The sequence below is a fragment of the Meriones unguiculatus genome, chromosome 8 (assembly GCF_030254825.1).
Source record: "Meriones unguiculatus strain TT.TT164.6M chromosome 8, Bangor_MerUng_6.1, whole genome shotgun sequence".
NCBI lineage: Eukaryota > Metazoa > Chordata > Mammalia > Rodentia > Muridae > Meriones > Meriones unguiculatus.
Window position 1 is genome coordinate 5602458 of NC_083356.1, and position 15968 is coordinate 5618425.

Consider the following 15968-nt stretch of genomic DNA (forward strand, 5'->3'; position numbering starts at 1 on the left):
AACCTGTGCCACACAAGCAGCACTGATGCCCGCTCTGTGACTAATTGACATCTCGATGGGATCATATTTCTGACCAGTGCTGAATGGGATAAACACAGATGTCCCTTCCCAGTCTTGATGGCTGGTTTGCCACTGAGTCAAAGGATGATTACAGCATCTTCCATCTTGCTTGGTTGTGTAGGCCTAGTCTTCGGATAACAGATGGGAAAACAGACTTTGAAACTAAAAGCCCAAGAATTAGCATGCTATTTTTATCAGGGGGTTTTGTATAATCCTCGGGTTTAGAAGGTGCCCTGAGAGAGGTTGTCTGTAGACTGCATCTCCTCCCTGGGGCTGTGGTCGCAGGGAAATGGCTTCGTCATTAATGTGTTATCCAGCCACATGTGACAAGCCAGCACTGTACACACGTGTCAGTGCAGTCTGCAGCAGATCCTCTATCAAAGTTCACTGCATTCCCACAGGAACACTTTCTGCCTCGTGTCCTGTTGATTCGATTCCATCAGAGGACCAGCTGGGTGTATCTAGACTTCCACAGGCCCAGGTTTCAAAACAAGCACCTTTCTGAGTCAAGCTCTGAAAATGTACCTGTATGGTATCGGCCATGTTTGTTTAAGAGAACGCTTGTTCTAGATATTTCAAGCAGAAAACAAACAAACAACAACAACAATAAAATAACATTTCATTGAAACAATGTATCACATTGTATTACAGTGTATCAAGGTCAGCCCTGGCTGACCTCAAACTCCCTATTTAGAGCAGTCTGGCCTTGAACTCACAGAGAGCCAGTGGCCTATGTGGTTAAAGGCATAAGCTACCACAGCAGGCTTAAGCAGAATTAATATGAAGATGGGTTAGAGGTGTCGGGAAGGCTGGAGAAGCAGGTGAAGAAGGTTAAGTTGTTATAGACACACAGTTTCTCCCTGAACCTGAGCAATGAGGCGAGGATCCTGGGACAGGAAGTCGGGTGCCGTGAGGCTACCGATTCCACTGGAGTCCCACCCTGTTGCGAGGCACTGTTGACAATGCTGCCAGTCCCTGCTGCCGCCGCTGAGGAGAAAGCAGAGGTGTCCTGACTGCAGACCCAACGGTCCAAGGAAGGAAGAAAGACCAAGCCACTTCCTTCCCCTCCTGGGGAGCCCAGTGGCCCCCCACTTCCAGTCAGAAAGGAAGCTGGGAGCAAAGCCTGAACGGAGAAGGGGGCAATGTGTGGCTCAGTTCAACAGTCTCAGAGCCAAGAGACTTCTTTTCTGTCCGGTGAGGGCAGCCTCCATCTCCCAAGGCAGAGTGCCCACTGCTCTGTGGGGAGCACTGGGTTCTGGAAGGCGGAACCAAACAAACACTGCGGTGGAGGAGAAAAAACAAAAACAAAACAAACAAACAAAACAGACTAGCTTATATCAGGTTTCCTCCCAGTACTTTTTCTGTGAGTGGAGGCAGAGAGTCTCAGGACATCGGCTCGGGCAGACGGGAGCCTCCTGTGTTCTGGAGGAACTAGGCCACTTTGGGGTCTGATTGCTGAAAGGTTTTTACCTGTGTTACATGTAGCTTCATGTGATCTTTCGGGACCTAGTAACCGAAACTCAACATGAAACCTCCCCTGCATTCCTGGAGTCTTTGTCTATTGGGGAATCCTGAACCTTCACAGTACAGAGCAGAGCACAAGTGAGGCCCTCAGGAGGCAAAAACAGGTGACCCTAAAAGCAGGAGATAGTTAAAAATTTCGAACAGTTTCCTTAGAGGGGCAAATGTGATTTCTATAAAAAGTGACCCAACCAAGATTGTTGCTGCCTTTTAACACGGGTTTACTGTTGTGGAAATACTTATTAATAGTTATTATTAATGTATATAATTATTATGGCAGTGATTATTTAACCCACTATCATATCAATAGGACTACACTGACACCTGTTAGATCTTTAATAAGCCTGAAACACTGTGGCTGGGCAGAAACTAACCCCCTAGAGTATCTTGATATCTCCCAGCCCCACATCCCGTACCATTTGCTCTATTCATGCTATCTGAGCTACCTCCCATCCATAATTCCCATAAATGCTTGCACATGTTTTCCAGCTAGGCTGTTTCTCTCCCCTGGCCGGTCCTGGGGTAAGCTCCTTCCAGCCATGGGCTTCCACTTCCTGCTTAACCCATGGTGACTCTGCTTTCTTCTTAGTCCTCTCTCTCTCTCTCTCTCTCTCTCTCTCTCTCTCTCTCTCTCCCATGATCCTCTGCTCTCCCATGCCTCAAACCTTAGCTCTGCCTACCTCTCTTCTGCCCAACCCAGGTATAAGCAATTTTATTGACCAATAAGGGATAATTTGGGAGGCAAGGTAACAGAGCATCACTTGGTGTACGGGAACATTTGCTAATAGAACAGTAAAGGTCTCCTGGGGAACAAGCAATTAGCCCTTGACTACATAGTAGTTCCAGATCAGCCACAACAGTTTACAGGGAGCTTTACCCAGAGGCATGCAGTCATTAGGAGGCAGCTGGAGACTACTGCCTTGCTGTGCTTTGTGACTCTTAAAACCAGGTTACCACAAGGGTCAAGTCAAATGTGTGTGTGTGTGTGTGTGTGTGTGTGTGTGTCTTGTGTGTTAGGCTAACAGGTACCCACCAGTTTCAGTAAAGTCTTTTTTTGCTAAGCTCTTCTACAGTCTAAGGGTCTGGAAGAAGCTCTCCATTATCACTGTAAAGGCAACTGGGGCACAGAATAACTCAAAGGCTTTTCTGAAGACATGAAGAACAGGGACACAATTCGTCTCCGGAACCTGGGACCAGCACTTTTGGATGGGTCACTCCTCCTGAAGGAGAGAGTGCCGTGTCCTGCTGGGGATCTTTTGCTGTAAAGGTGGCCGTTGCTTTCTCTGTCTAAGCGGAAGACCAGCAGGTGTGCAGCAGGCGTGTGCAGCAGTGTGCTAGTCATGTCTCGTTGCTGCTGACTAACCTGACAAGAAGCAGCTGAAGGGAGCAAGGACTTATTTTGGCATGCATTGGAGATGCCAGTCCATCATGGCAAATAAGACGTGTTGCTGGCGGAAGGTCGTCTCCGGAGTCAGAACCCAAGCCTTCTGAATCTCCTCACATCTTCTTGGAGCAGGAACTCTAGACAGAACAGGAAGCAGGGCTGCCCTGTAAAGGGAGCCTGTCTCCAGTGGCTCACTGAAGGTTCCACAACCTCTTACCCTCCAAAACAGCTCCACCAGGCGGGAAGCATTCAAAACTCTGAGCGTGTGGGAGGCACCGTACATTGAACTACAGTAGAAGAAACCATGCCAATCTCCACTGTCTGGCCACAGCCTGAGTAATGTCAAACAAAGAAGCACTTCCAGGGTGGGGAAATGGGCTGCTGAAAGTAAGGGGTCTCTCCAGGGTTGGGCCTGCCGAAATCCTTTATTTCCATGTTTGGCTTCTACTTCAAGCTTAGACATTTTGTTTTGTAGTTGTTGCTCGCAGTAACAACATATAACGGTTGAGCTCGGGCTATGCCGTGCTCTAACTGAGAACTGGCCCCCACAGGCTCAGGCGCTCAGCTGGCGGTGCTGTGGTGGATTGTGCAGGAGGTGTGAGCTTACTGGAAGAAGCATGTTACAGGAGGCAGCTTAGGGAAGTTACAGCTTTGCCCCACTCCCACCTCCTTCATGGTTGGGGCTGAAGATGTGACCTCACAGCTTCCAGTTCCAGCCATCATATCTCCCCATCGCCAAGTCTCTCCACCTCTCTGGAACCACAGGCTAGAATAAGCTCTTTCTCCCGTGAGCTCTTGTCAGCCACAGTATTTTCAGCCATTGCTGTCATCATGATTTGTGTGTGTTTAGGTTTTGTGAGCATGAAACAGACACCAAGGCTCATAGCTCATGAAACATGAGAAACATACAAAAATCAGTTGTATTTCTGTGTACCAGCAATGAACACATAATCAGAGAATTAGCAATGAAGTGTAACTTCTAGTTCCACAAAAATGAAAGGCTAAGGTGTAAATCTAACAGAACAAGTAAGATTCCTGAATGCACAAGAACAGAAAAGAAACCAGGGATCTCAATAAATGGAAAGTTGTGCCATGTTCCTTGATCAGGAGTCATATGTGTGCGTTGTCATGACTGGTAGTTCCTTAAAGAAATGAAAATGAAGCTATTGTATGACAGAGAAATTGTGCTCTTGGACAGTTGTTCCAGAGCGATGAAAATGTCTGTTCACACAGAACCTTCTACATAAATGTTTATAGAATCTTGTCCCAATTGTCCCCACACTGGGAGTGATCCAGATTTCCTCCGATAGTCGATAAACATGGCGGTGTGTACATTCTACAGAAAACTGCCCGGCAGTTAGAGCAAACATTTTAGACGCCATGGACAGCTTGCAGGGGTCGGTTTGCACCTTCCGCCATGGGTTCTGGGGATTAGACTTGGGTAGTCAGGCTTACACAGAAGCAATTTTACCAACCGAGCCATCCCAGTGGTCCCATTTTAAAGAAAAAAAAAAAAAAAAAGGATAGGAAATATTGGGATCTGGGAGTAAGTTCTCCAACATGACACAACAAACACGACCAAAGAGAAGCAGAGGTGACCTGATGCATTTTGTCCCACGTTGAGACCTCACGTCGCTTCCCGTTATGTCAAAAGGCAACTGTTGACATCTCAACCACAGGACGACTCTCCGATGAACACGCTGAATGGCAAAAGCTAATGTGGAAAATTAAATCCCGTAAGATTTTATAGGACGTTCTTCAAGTGGCAAAAGTATACAGTGGTTTATGGTGGACAGGGATTGCAGAGGTGAGGGGGAAGCACATGCAAATATTAGACAACACGAAAGCATCTGCGTGTTATCCGCATATGTGGGTATGTTGGTTGGTAGATTACAGTATGGTCTTCTAAGGTGTTAAGGTGTTACTGTTGGGGGGAAGCAGGTAGGGGGCCCAGGCGTCTTTGTGTCCTTTTCTTACAGCTGTGCATGAGCCCACAATGATCTCAAAAGGATATTACTTTTTAAATATTCTGTAGTAAAATATGTACCATCAAATGCAGCTCAGACAAGGACCTGGAACGTGGGGGCAGAGGAGAGAAATGGGGTTCCCAGTTTTTGCTGCTTATCTTGACTGACAGCTCTCCCGGAAACATCTGTGGGCCTTACTTAGGAAAGGCAGCATGGAGGAACGTTGGCTCATGCTTGCTCGTTTTCCTTCAACACCTTGAAATGTTGTATCTACCTTAACATTTTACACCACTCTAGAGCACACCACACCTCACCTGACCCTCCATTAACTGACGTGCTGAGGGTGCACCTGTTACAGCAGCAGATGTTTAAAGAGACCTCCATGTTTCTCATGGCCTGGCTTTTCTAAAAATCAGTAGCTTATTTCACACAGTTCCCCTTGCTTGTTTCCCCAAAATTCGTTTCCTGACACTGTTTAAGGCAAGGGCAGCCCCCCACTGCTGTGCTGCACCCCCGAGATTTCCAGTCAGCATCAGGCCACCTCTTCCAGGCTGCTCGCCCGTGGAAAGGACTCTTGTCATACAGACCTTGCCTGCCATTCGCACGCTCCTTTTTCTGTTCTAGGCTTCCGTCTTTCTTTGAAATTTTGCAAGCTGCCCTTTCGCCATCTCCTATTTCTCCTGTGGGACTTGGCTGAGGGCCTCTTTCTGTCACCAAACTGGAAATATACCCTGCTCATTATTTTCTGCTTCTTGCTGTGAGAAGAAAACGAGGCCTCGGCGGGTGTCAAAATCAGACTGCACATCTCTCTTTTTAAAGCTCCGCAGAACTAGACTTCCCGTGGCCAGGATCCCGTACAACGGAACCACCGAGGGCTTTTGTTTCTCTTGCTTTTTAGAGTAAGGCCATATGGCAGGAATGGTAGGAACCTTCGCTCTTATTTGTAAGTCTGCCCAGAGAGTCTACTTCTGAATGGGATGAAGTCCCCAACTCAGAGTTGAGGTGAGACCTCTGTTGTACTTGGAGACTCTCGAAGCTCAGATTCCATCCGCTCCCTTCTCCTGTGCCCACCGTTAGACTTGGAATGCATGGGGCAGTGCTCACTGCACTTTCGGCCCCCAACTTTCCTCGTAAGGCCGCTTAGCTGTGAGCCAGCCTTGAAGGCCCTGTCCCCCAGGATGTGAGAGCTCTACAGAGGCACTGAGAGCCTGAACCCAGCACCGACTGCTAATTCAGAGCTGAGCCCGCCAGATCAATCTACATGTGAAGAGCTCCCTTTTTCACTAAAAAAATCTTACCTTTATGTGGTAGTTATGTGTGCATGTATGTATCTGTGTGGGGAGTATGTGCACATACATGATCAAAGGTGAGACTTTGGAGTCCGGAGCTGAAGGTATAGGTGGTTGTCAGCCAGCTGGTGTGTTTTCTGGGACCCAAACTAGGGTCCTCATCTCTTCCGCCCCACAAAGAGCTTATTTTAAAACTAAGAAAGCTAACATGCTTGTCTCTCTAGAGCCTGGCTATCTTTTTCATATTTTTTTCCAGTTCTATCCGTTTCCATGGGAAGTTCATTATTTCATTTTTCTTTAGTGCCAGATAGAATTCCATTGTGTAAATGTATCACCCATTTCCGTTGCCTGTTCATCAGTTCAAGGCTGGTTGACTCCATTTCCTGATGACTGTGAACAGAGCAGCAGTGAACATGGATGAGAAAGTGTCTCTGTAGGAGGATATAAGGTTTGTGGGGTACACGCCCAGGAGCAGTACAGCCGTATTGCACCCTGTGGAGATGTGAATAGGTAACCTTCCCATACACTCACCTGCTTGAATGCTTGGCCCGTAGGGAGTGGCACCACTAGGAGGTGTGGTCTTGTTGGAATAGGTGTGGCCTTATGGGAGGAAGTGTGTCGCTGTGGGATGGGCTTTGAGGTCTCCTATGCTCAAGCTATGCCCAGTGTGGTACACTGTTTCCTTCTGCTGCCTGTGGATCAAGATGTAGAAAGTCTCAGCTCCTCCAGGACCATGCCTGCCGGCACGCTGCCATAATAACAGTGTCCAGAGACAATCAAGTGTTTTCTTTTATAAGAGTTGCCATGGTCATTGTGTCTCTTCACAGGAACAAAACCCTAACTAAGCCAGGCAAGGTGGGTGGCACATGCATTTGATCCTAGCACTTGGAAGGCGGAGGCAGGTGAGTATCTGTGAGTTCGAGGCCAGCCTGATCTACAAATTGAGTTCCCGTGTTAGGTGTGGGAATCGCTGAAGGAAGGCCTCAGACTCAGTATGCAAAAGCAAGGAGCATTTCTCCTGCAGAAATTTCCAGCATGCAGGGGCCACCATTCCATAGAATGGCAACCCTGAAGTAAGCAGGCGGGCTCAACTTTGAGACAGTTAGGGGATTTCCCTAGTGTGATTATGTAATCTTTATATTGATTGGTTGGTGCCGACCTGGGGGATTTGAATTAATGATTGGTTCCTCAGTTAGGGGACTTCATGGAATATCTAGGTAACAGAATATGCAGGTAACAGAGCATCATTTTGACTAGCTAGAAAAAAAAATGTTCCTAACTGGCCTTTAATTGGATTGGTCAAGTGCTTGGGGACTTTACTAGTTATTGTTTCTGGTTTTCAAGGAGGTTATTGAGTTATTGTAACTGGTTTCCACGGACTGTAGTTTTGTGTTCTGAGAAATAGAAAATCAGGCTTGTTCAGTCTGCAGCCAGTTTTGAAGCCTGTCATGGAGTCAGACTGGCTTATTAAAAATCATTCCCCTCACTAGAACATCCAGGGCAGTTACACAGAGAAACCCTGTCCCTGGGGAAAAGAAAACCCTAAGACACACACCTTTTTGCTTTTTAAGGAAATTTCACGATAATTGTCATGACTGTACCAGCTTGCACTCCCCCAACAATGTCTAGGGACTTCCCCTTCCCCACATCCTCACCAGAATCTGTGGTTATTTGTTTTTGTTTTTGACAAAAGCAGTTCTTACTAGAGTTTGAACTGTCCCTCAGCCCCAACATCTCATTCCACTTCCTACCCGCCCTACTTCACTGGTCCTGTTACTCTCCTTCACAGCCTCGCCATTAATCTCTCTCTGGAAAAGGAGTGCTCTTCCGTGATTTGCTCACTGGTCCCTGGCATTGGGAGCACCTCACTCACCTAGGTCAGGCTGCGGTAGGATAGGTTTTGGTTTGTTTTTGTCTTTCTTTCTTTCTTTCTTTCTTTCTTTCTTTCTTTCTTTCTTTCTTTCTTTCTTAACAAGATGAGGTGATTTTTAAAACTTATTTCTTCAGTTATTTATGATGATGTTTGACGGTGATGATTTCTGTAAAGCTTTACCATTTCTGTGGAGGGATAAGCTGCTCTCTCCCACGTCAGCCCGTGTGCAGCAGCAGCCCTTCATTTCTGAATGTAATATGGAGACCCATGCTCTTCAGGAGCGGGAGACAGGGGAGCACATGGGTGGCAGGTTGAAAATCTGGTGACTGAAACCCAGACCCAGCAGGATCCTAACTCACAGGGTGACCTTGGGCCAACCAGGTTACTTTCTGAGCTAATGATATGGGTGTGAACAAGGGAAAGAAAACATCACAAGCTTCTTGCAGCAGCTCCTGACTTCCATGACTTTCTGCCACGGCCCTTGAGGCAGATGAATTTGAGGCTCACTCCCAACTCTGATATTCTAGAACTCAAGTCACATAGAATTTAGAGTTCTCAGAAAAACATTCCTTTATTTAAGAGGAAGTGGAAATGTTCAAGGCAAATGAACGAAGACAGATTCTAGAGACTCGAATCTGACCCGAGGCAGAAGATGGACAGATCAGTGCTGACAGTCCTGGAAGGCTGGGGTTGTCATCGCTGGGAGAAGGAATGCACAGGGCCAACCAAGAAGAGCATGAGATGATGGCGTGTGGATGGGGAGGGCAGAAGACAAGGTGACCTGGACTCCCAGGCAAGGTGAGCCGACCGCTGTAGTCACAAATAAAGGTACAGTAACTGTTCAAATAAAAAGGCGGTAAACAGTGTGAGTGACGCACAGTGGCGACCAACATGTGAAATCACCCACACCACGCACAGCCCAGAGCGAGCCAGCTCTCCTCTCACGGCTCTCGTTGCGACAGCCCTCGGGGCGCACTGACAAACCTTGTAAACGTCTCTCAAGATCAGCTCACCTGAGCGGAAAGAGCAGGCACACGCTGCAGGGTGATGGGTGCCGTGTTACGTGTAGAAGATATGACCACAGAAAAGCGCTTCCTGCATCTCGCCCCAGCACTGTCCTTGAAGTATCTTCCAATACTTTTTAAGCTTATTAAAAACAAGAGACTTATTCTTAAAGACAGCCCTGCCTGCAGCACTCTTTCTGCCCTTGTTAGGGGGCCAAAACTTGACAGTTTCTATTTCCCACATAGATTTGAGTGTTAGGTTGAGAATATAAGGTCAGATTTCCACATTGGGAGGCCAAACCGAAGCGAAGTGTGTCTTAAAGCCTGGGAAGAATGCAGTTACAACGCTAGCTCTGTGCTCCTTCTTCACATCTGCAGTAAGGGAAAAAACAACTGTACAAGCTCGGGAAAACCGGGTTCAGAGCAGGGAGATACCAAGAAGACAGATTGTCGCTGAAAACTGGCATGTTAAAGATTAACAGCCTGTTCCCTTTTCCCCGCCACCACTGCTTCTTGCTATAGAACACTGATAACGGCCTAGCTGAAAAATCTTCAGGCTAAAGAATAGAAGACTCTAGAAACATGGTCTTTCCAGGAGAAAGACCCACAAAGGTTGACATTTGGAGAATCTCCGCCAAAGTCCCGAGTTCTGCTTACAGCAAAACCCATTCTTTGAAGAGCCATAGGCAAACATAGAGCCCACCAGGGCCTATCCTGAATTCAAGATCCTCCCACAATAAAGCAAAGAGGAAGAGAAAAGAGCCTAAAAGAAGAAAAGGAACTCCGAAGAACTGAAGACAGCTAACAAACAGAGGCTGTAGCTCCTTCGGTGAAGTTTCCTAGCATGCGTCAAGTCTGTCTAACACGACCTGGTGGTGCAGGCCTGAGTAAGCACCTGGGAGGTAGGAGCAGGGGGATGAGAAGTTAAGGTCACCTTAGATCATGCAGTGAGTTTAAGGCTAGCCTGAGCTACGTTAGTCCCATCTCAAACAGCAACTACAACAAAAATTTGGAAAGGGGCGTGCTTGCTGGCAGCTCACATCCAGGTGTTGAGACCCTGTCTCAGGGGAGTAAGATGCAGATTGGCAGAGCTCTAGAAAGTTCTGCCTCCCGCTTCCGGGCCCCCACCACGCTGTATGGTGTTTGCCGCCCCCTTGAGGGCCCCAGCTAACACAGCCCTCCCCTGCACCTGCCACCTCTCTCCTTCTGTCCCCTTTTATGCTGCTGTGCCCTGCAATATGGATTTTTTTTAAACAAATGAGACCATCTGGATATCAATTCTGCCCCCACTGTTATTATGTAAAAACAGCTTTCCCATCTTTGGATTTTCCATTTACTGTCTGTATAGTCTTTCCATAACAGAACATAAAACTCTCTGTCTCTCTGTCTCTCTCTCTCTCTCTGATGTTTCCCATTGCTCTTTTCGATGTAAACTTAAAAAAAGAAAAGTTTACCTAGTAAAATTCTTTTATTTGGACTCAACCTTAAAAAAATCCAGGGAAATCTAGAAAGTTGAGCAGAAGTTAGATATACACCAGGAGAGGACAAATACAGGAAGTGAGCTGTTGGAACAGTAAGGGATCCAGGAAAGGAAAAGTGTGAAAAGTTCACTAAAGATGCACTAGAAGAAAAGTAGCTGGAGCCACGGCGATGTCTTCAGATTGCAAGGCTGGACCGGCTGCCCCGCCCTGAGGGCCAGAACACGTCATCACAAAGCCACCCCTGTGAAATTCAAAGCCCCTCCTCAGAAAGAGGCATTTCTAAGAGCTGCTAAAAAGAGAAAGAAAACAAAGGACGCTTTGTAAGAACTGTCATCACGTTCAGACTTTTCTTTCTTTCACTTCCTGTCTCCTAAGGTTCACTCTGAGTTCCTCTCTGAGTTCTCCCATTACGTTCCTCCTGCACTTCCCACTGAAGATGTCTGTCACCTATTCAAAACACTATCCTCTTCAGCTTCTGTTTTTCTTTCTGGAAATAGTCTTTCTAGATAGTCCAGACTGGAAATCGTTATCCTGGTTTGCTCCTCCTGCTTTCAGACTCTCAAACGCTGGAATTGCAGGTGTGCACCTCTATACTTGAACTCCTCATCTCTTCACCATTTCTAGATCATTCCACTTCAGGCTGGGTACCCAGGGACCTGGATATACCTCCAAAATGAGCCGCCTCTTCAGTAATCATCTGTACTGAGCCGTGGTCACCCTCTTCACATGCCACAGCCTACCTGACCTCCGCTACCAGCGTGTCTGCAGAGACTGGCTCCTGCTGGCTCTTGCTGCAGTTTCTAGCTCCCTCTGGCTCATGCTGTCCAACCCCTGGTGGTGTTATGAGGTGAGGTTGTCAGCCAGGCAGCGATTGCTACAACACATGTAAGACATTTTAACATCACGAACACCACCATGAGAATTCTCTGTGCCAAGTTCCAGATGGTAGAGCCATCCATACCTGGTTGGGACAATAGAGCAACAGGGATTGGCAGAGACTGATAACAAATTTGAGGAATGATGATTGGGTCTGAGCAGCTCTGAAGCACGAGGCATGACTCAAGGTTGAAAACCACAACACACCTCACTATGTAAATGGGAAAAAATAAAAAATAGAAAGGAAGGACACGCCTGCTCTAGGTGTGGTGGAGGATCAGGGTCAATGTAGATATGAAGGAGAGCATTGTCAGATGCAGGGACTTCTGGGAGAGTGAACATCACCCTGAGCCAGGCCATGTGAAGAGAGGGGAAAAGGAAGAGGAAGAGCCAGGAGACTAGTAGACCACACGGCCAGGAGGGTAAAGAACAGACCAAAAAAAAAAAAAAAAAAAAGATAGAGCAATCAAAATGGCTAGATTATAAAGGGAAAAGCTGCCGGGTGAAGGACAGGTGAAGGTAGGGGATGGGATATGCCAGCCGTGCCCTGCAACAGGTAGAGACTGCAGAACCCTGGGAGAACCTGGCCACCAGGACTGCTTTGATACATCAAATGGAGACCTAACACTGCCTTCTCTCTGACCTCTCTCTGACTTCCTTTGATTTTGTAATGATGATCACTGTGTTATGTTCTTCTTTGGGATCATGTTAAGCTCATATTTCTAGTTCCTTCCAGAGTTATTTCATTAGCCCACTTTCCTGTGTCCCCATAGATTAGAGATGCTGGAAGCTATCCCATCGTCCACCTTTTGATGGGTAACAAATGACCCCCAAAATTAATGACTCAAAATAACAACTGTATTTCAGCTCGTGGCTGTTCTGTAATTCTCATCTACCAGCAAGCTCTCCTGGGGCCGGTCACATAGTGACTGGTCATTGCCTTTCTCCAATGGGAGAAGCCAGGAACCCAGCAGAGCCTCTTGCTGCTCAGGTGTGGGTTTGTTCATTAGCCTTCAGCCAGGTACTGTTGATCAGATCACAGTGAACAGCTGTTCCAGAATTGAGGGGTCCTCACCTACTATAGGGGGAGTGTAAACGTTCATTACTGCAATTTTACAATGCACTATGTTTCAATGGAGAAGAGCCAGGATTAGAGGAGGAAGGAGAAAAACCTTTGGTATTATTTATGCCATCCTGCTAGCATTTGAAAAATCTTATGTGCAGCATTTACTTCAGCAACTGTGATAGTAAAACCAAATTCAAAGCATGTCTCGTACTACTTTAGTTAAATGTCCATTTGCATTATAAGAGCTCATGGTTTTGAGTCAAAACAGTCAATCTGGGGTATGTTGCCGGGATCCTAAAGCCAAATGATGGCATATGTTATATGGAAACCTCCCACACGGAGCTTGGCCCAGAGTGTCTGCTGTGAAAGCTGGTTGACTCTGAGCCTGGATGAGAAGGGGGCAGGGGGCGGGGGTGAAGGGAAGGACAGCAGCCTCAAAAGCTGTTCCCGCAGCTCTTTGTTTATACACAGCGTGCAGCATGGCAGCCTGGGCTTGAACGGGCAGGAAGAGGCACCCCTCCACAGCTGTGCAGTGTGGGCCGGGACATGAGTGATGGCATGCCCCTTGCTCGCCCCGTGGGCAGCTGGAATTACAACCGTGGGCAGAACCACCACTGTTCTTAAGCTCTGGTCCCCCAAAAGTGGCATCTCTCACTGAGAAACCGGCGTCTGCGAACGCCAGGCTTGCTCCTCATCCGGGTCAAGAAGCACTCACAGGAGCTGGGGGTTTGTTGCCGTTTTGTTTGGTTCAGCTCTGGGAACACACATCAGCAAGAGGCAGAGAGTGGCCTCCTTATTAGGTCTGATGAACCCCACAGTCAGTCTTATCTGGTTATGCTCGACAGTCCTTCCTGGCCCCCAGATGAAACACCGATAACGAGAAACAATGAAATATGCCGCAAATACTCTTGCAAAATCATCCTTGGCTGATTTTCCATCCAGAATGTGCTTTCCTAAGTCCGGCCTGTCAAGCGTTTGTAAGGATAGGCTGGCTGTTCATTTAATGGCCATTAGACGCCATCCTGGCCCTTCCCCAGGAAGGTCAAAGAGTAGCCTGCTGTTGGATGCCTAATTTAACTGAACAAAGGAAATTGCTTCCATCATTTTAACTTTGCCCTTCTTAATTGAACTGAATGTCAACTTTCCATCCGATGTTCCCCAACAAACACTCATGTTTGTTAATGCGACCAGATCAAATCAGTCTGCAGCTGTCTACGCTGCACCCTGGGACCGCATACACTTTGGATACATATTTATTCTGTGGATTTCATTTCCATGTTAATTAGAATGCAGGTTCCTGGAATTTCCTTTCTCAGTATAATAATTGTCTTACAGTCGGTCTGATGGAAGCGGCTACGTGCTGTTTACTTTGTGAAAGATGATGGGCCTGGCTCTGATAATCACTGGATATGGACTCTTCTCCATCAAAATTGCACTCCCATTCTTTCTAATAGAATAATAAAGATACGTTCAGTTACCCTGACCAAGGGCTTCCAAACTCCATTATCTTGCTTCAGTGATTCAAGGAAGGCTCTAAGCACAACAAAAATTATTGGGCATCAAACCTCTGCTCTCTACCCATGTAGTCTCCTTAAAAATAACTGGTTTCATTACAAAATTTATACATGTAAAGTGCCAAGGAGTGGGAAGACAGCTTAGTGGTAGAACACTTATATGTATTCAGCCAGTGGCGATGGTGGCGCACGCCTTTAATTCAAGCACTCGGGAGACAGAGGCAGGTGAACCTTTGAGTTCAAGGCCAGCCTGGTCTACAGAGCAAGTTCCAGGACAGCCAGGGCTACACAGAGAAACCCTGCCTCAAAAAACAAAAAGCAAATAAACAAGACGCTGTGTTCAATCCCCAGCACTGCAAACAAACAGTGCACAATATCTGGAAATTATCACTACTGCTAACGTTTTGATGGCTCTTCCCCACACTCACATTCAAATGATAGATTTTAAAAAGATTTTATTTTTATCTATATGCATGTGTGTGACTCTGTCTGTGCACATGGGCATGCATGCCATACCCACAGAGGCCAGAAGGGGGCACCAGATCCCCTGGAGTTGGAGTCAAGCATCTGTCAGCCACAGAATACAGGTGCTGGGAACTGGAGTGCTCTTAACAACTGAATCATCTCTCCAGCGCCAAGAATAGATTTTTATAATCTATATTTACTCTGGGAGGAGGAACTTGGCACTAGTCCCCAAATACTTTTTAAAACACACTTCTGATCAAGCAGGAAGTTGTTAAATAATAAAATAAAACAAACTATTTAACCAACATCACCTCTCTAGTAAGAACTTACTCTAGGTCGCACAGAGTCTTCTTTTGGGGATGAAGGAGGAGGGCACAGAAATAAATAGGTTACATCCTTTGTCAAGGTTTACAGAGGATTTTTAAAAAGGCAAACAAGTATGATATTAAAGAATAAATAGTGTTGACAGGGACACACAACAATTTCCTGAGCTCCACTCATGAGGAACTGTACCTCTCAGTCCTCTCTGCAGTTTACAGAAGAGCCACTGGGGCTCGTCAGTGGGGCAGCAGGATCTGGTCCAGAAGCCTGCTCTCAGCCAGCTCCTCCATAGCTTCACTCTCCCACAGAGACTGACACGACCCGGACACGTCCTCCACACACTCTGCCACACCCAGGGCCTGAGATGATAGAGAATGAGTGGTCAGGGCATAATTTCTGTGAGGAAGAAATCTGACAAAAATCTGAAAGTGTCAGACGTTTTTAAATTTATGTTTGCCGCCTTAAGTTTGGCTGCACATAGCAGACAGCCCCAATGACAGCAGCTTCTAAACCACAGAGGTTCAGAAGCTGAAAAAATGGCTCAGAGGTTGGAAGTATTTACTGCTCTTCCAGAGGACCCAAGTTTGGTTCCTAGCACCCATGTCAAGTGAGTCACACCCACTTGTAACGCGATGTTCCCTTTTGGCCTCCACAGGTACCACACAAATGTGTCACACACACACACACACACACACACACACACACACACACACACACACTCAGACCCACAATGAGTCAATAGCAGAATTTTTAAAAGTTAAGAATTTCATTGTATGTGTATAAGTGTCTTGCCTGCATGTATGTTTGTGCAGTGTGTGTGTGTATGTGTGTGTTGCCTGTAGGGGCCAGAAGAGGGCATCAGAGTCCCTGGAACTGTCGTTCCCGATGATGTTTGTGAGATGCTACCAAGGAGCCAAACCCAGGTCCCTGCAGTAGCAGCAGGTACCCAACCGCTAAGCCGCCTCTCCAGACCGTTTCTTTCTTTCTTTCTTTCTTTCCTTCTTCTTTGTAAAGAGCTTGAAGTTCTCAGAATTAATTTCCAAGCAAAATATTTCCAGGCAAAAAATTTCTAAAGGAGAAAGAAAAAAAAAAAAGAAAAAAGAAAGAAAGAAAGAAAGAAAGAAAGAAAGAAAGAAAGAAAGAAAAT

General features: G+C 46.6%; 1 protein-coding gene across 1 annotated transcript in view; it reads right to left on the reverse strand.

Annotated features, from left to right (window-relative positions):
* Positions 1 to 766: 766 nt before the first annotated feature.
* Pced1b (PC-esterase domain containing 1B) overlaps positions 767 to 15968 on the reverse strand; it is a 187552-nt gene continuing 172350 nt past the window's right edge. The window contains exons 3-4 of the transcript XR_009593564.1: positions 6753 to 6913; positions 767 to 4679 (exon numbers count right to left, since the gene is read on the reverse strand). The gene's annotated coding sequence lies outside the window, so the exon portion shown is untranslated. The remainder of the gene's footprint in view (positions 4680 to 6752; positions 6914 to 15968) is intronic.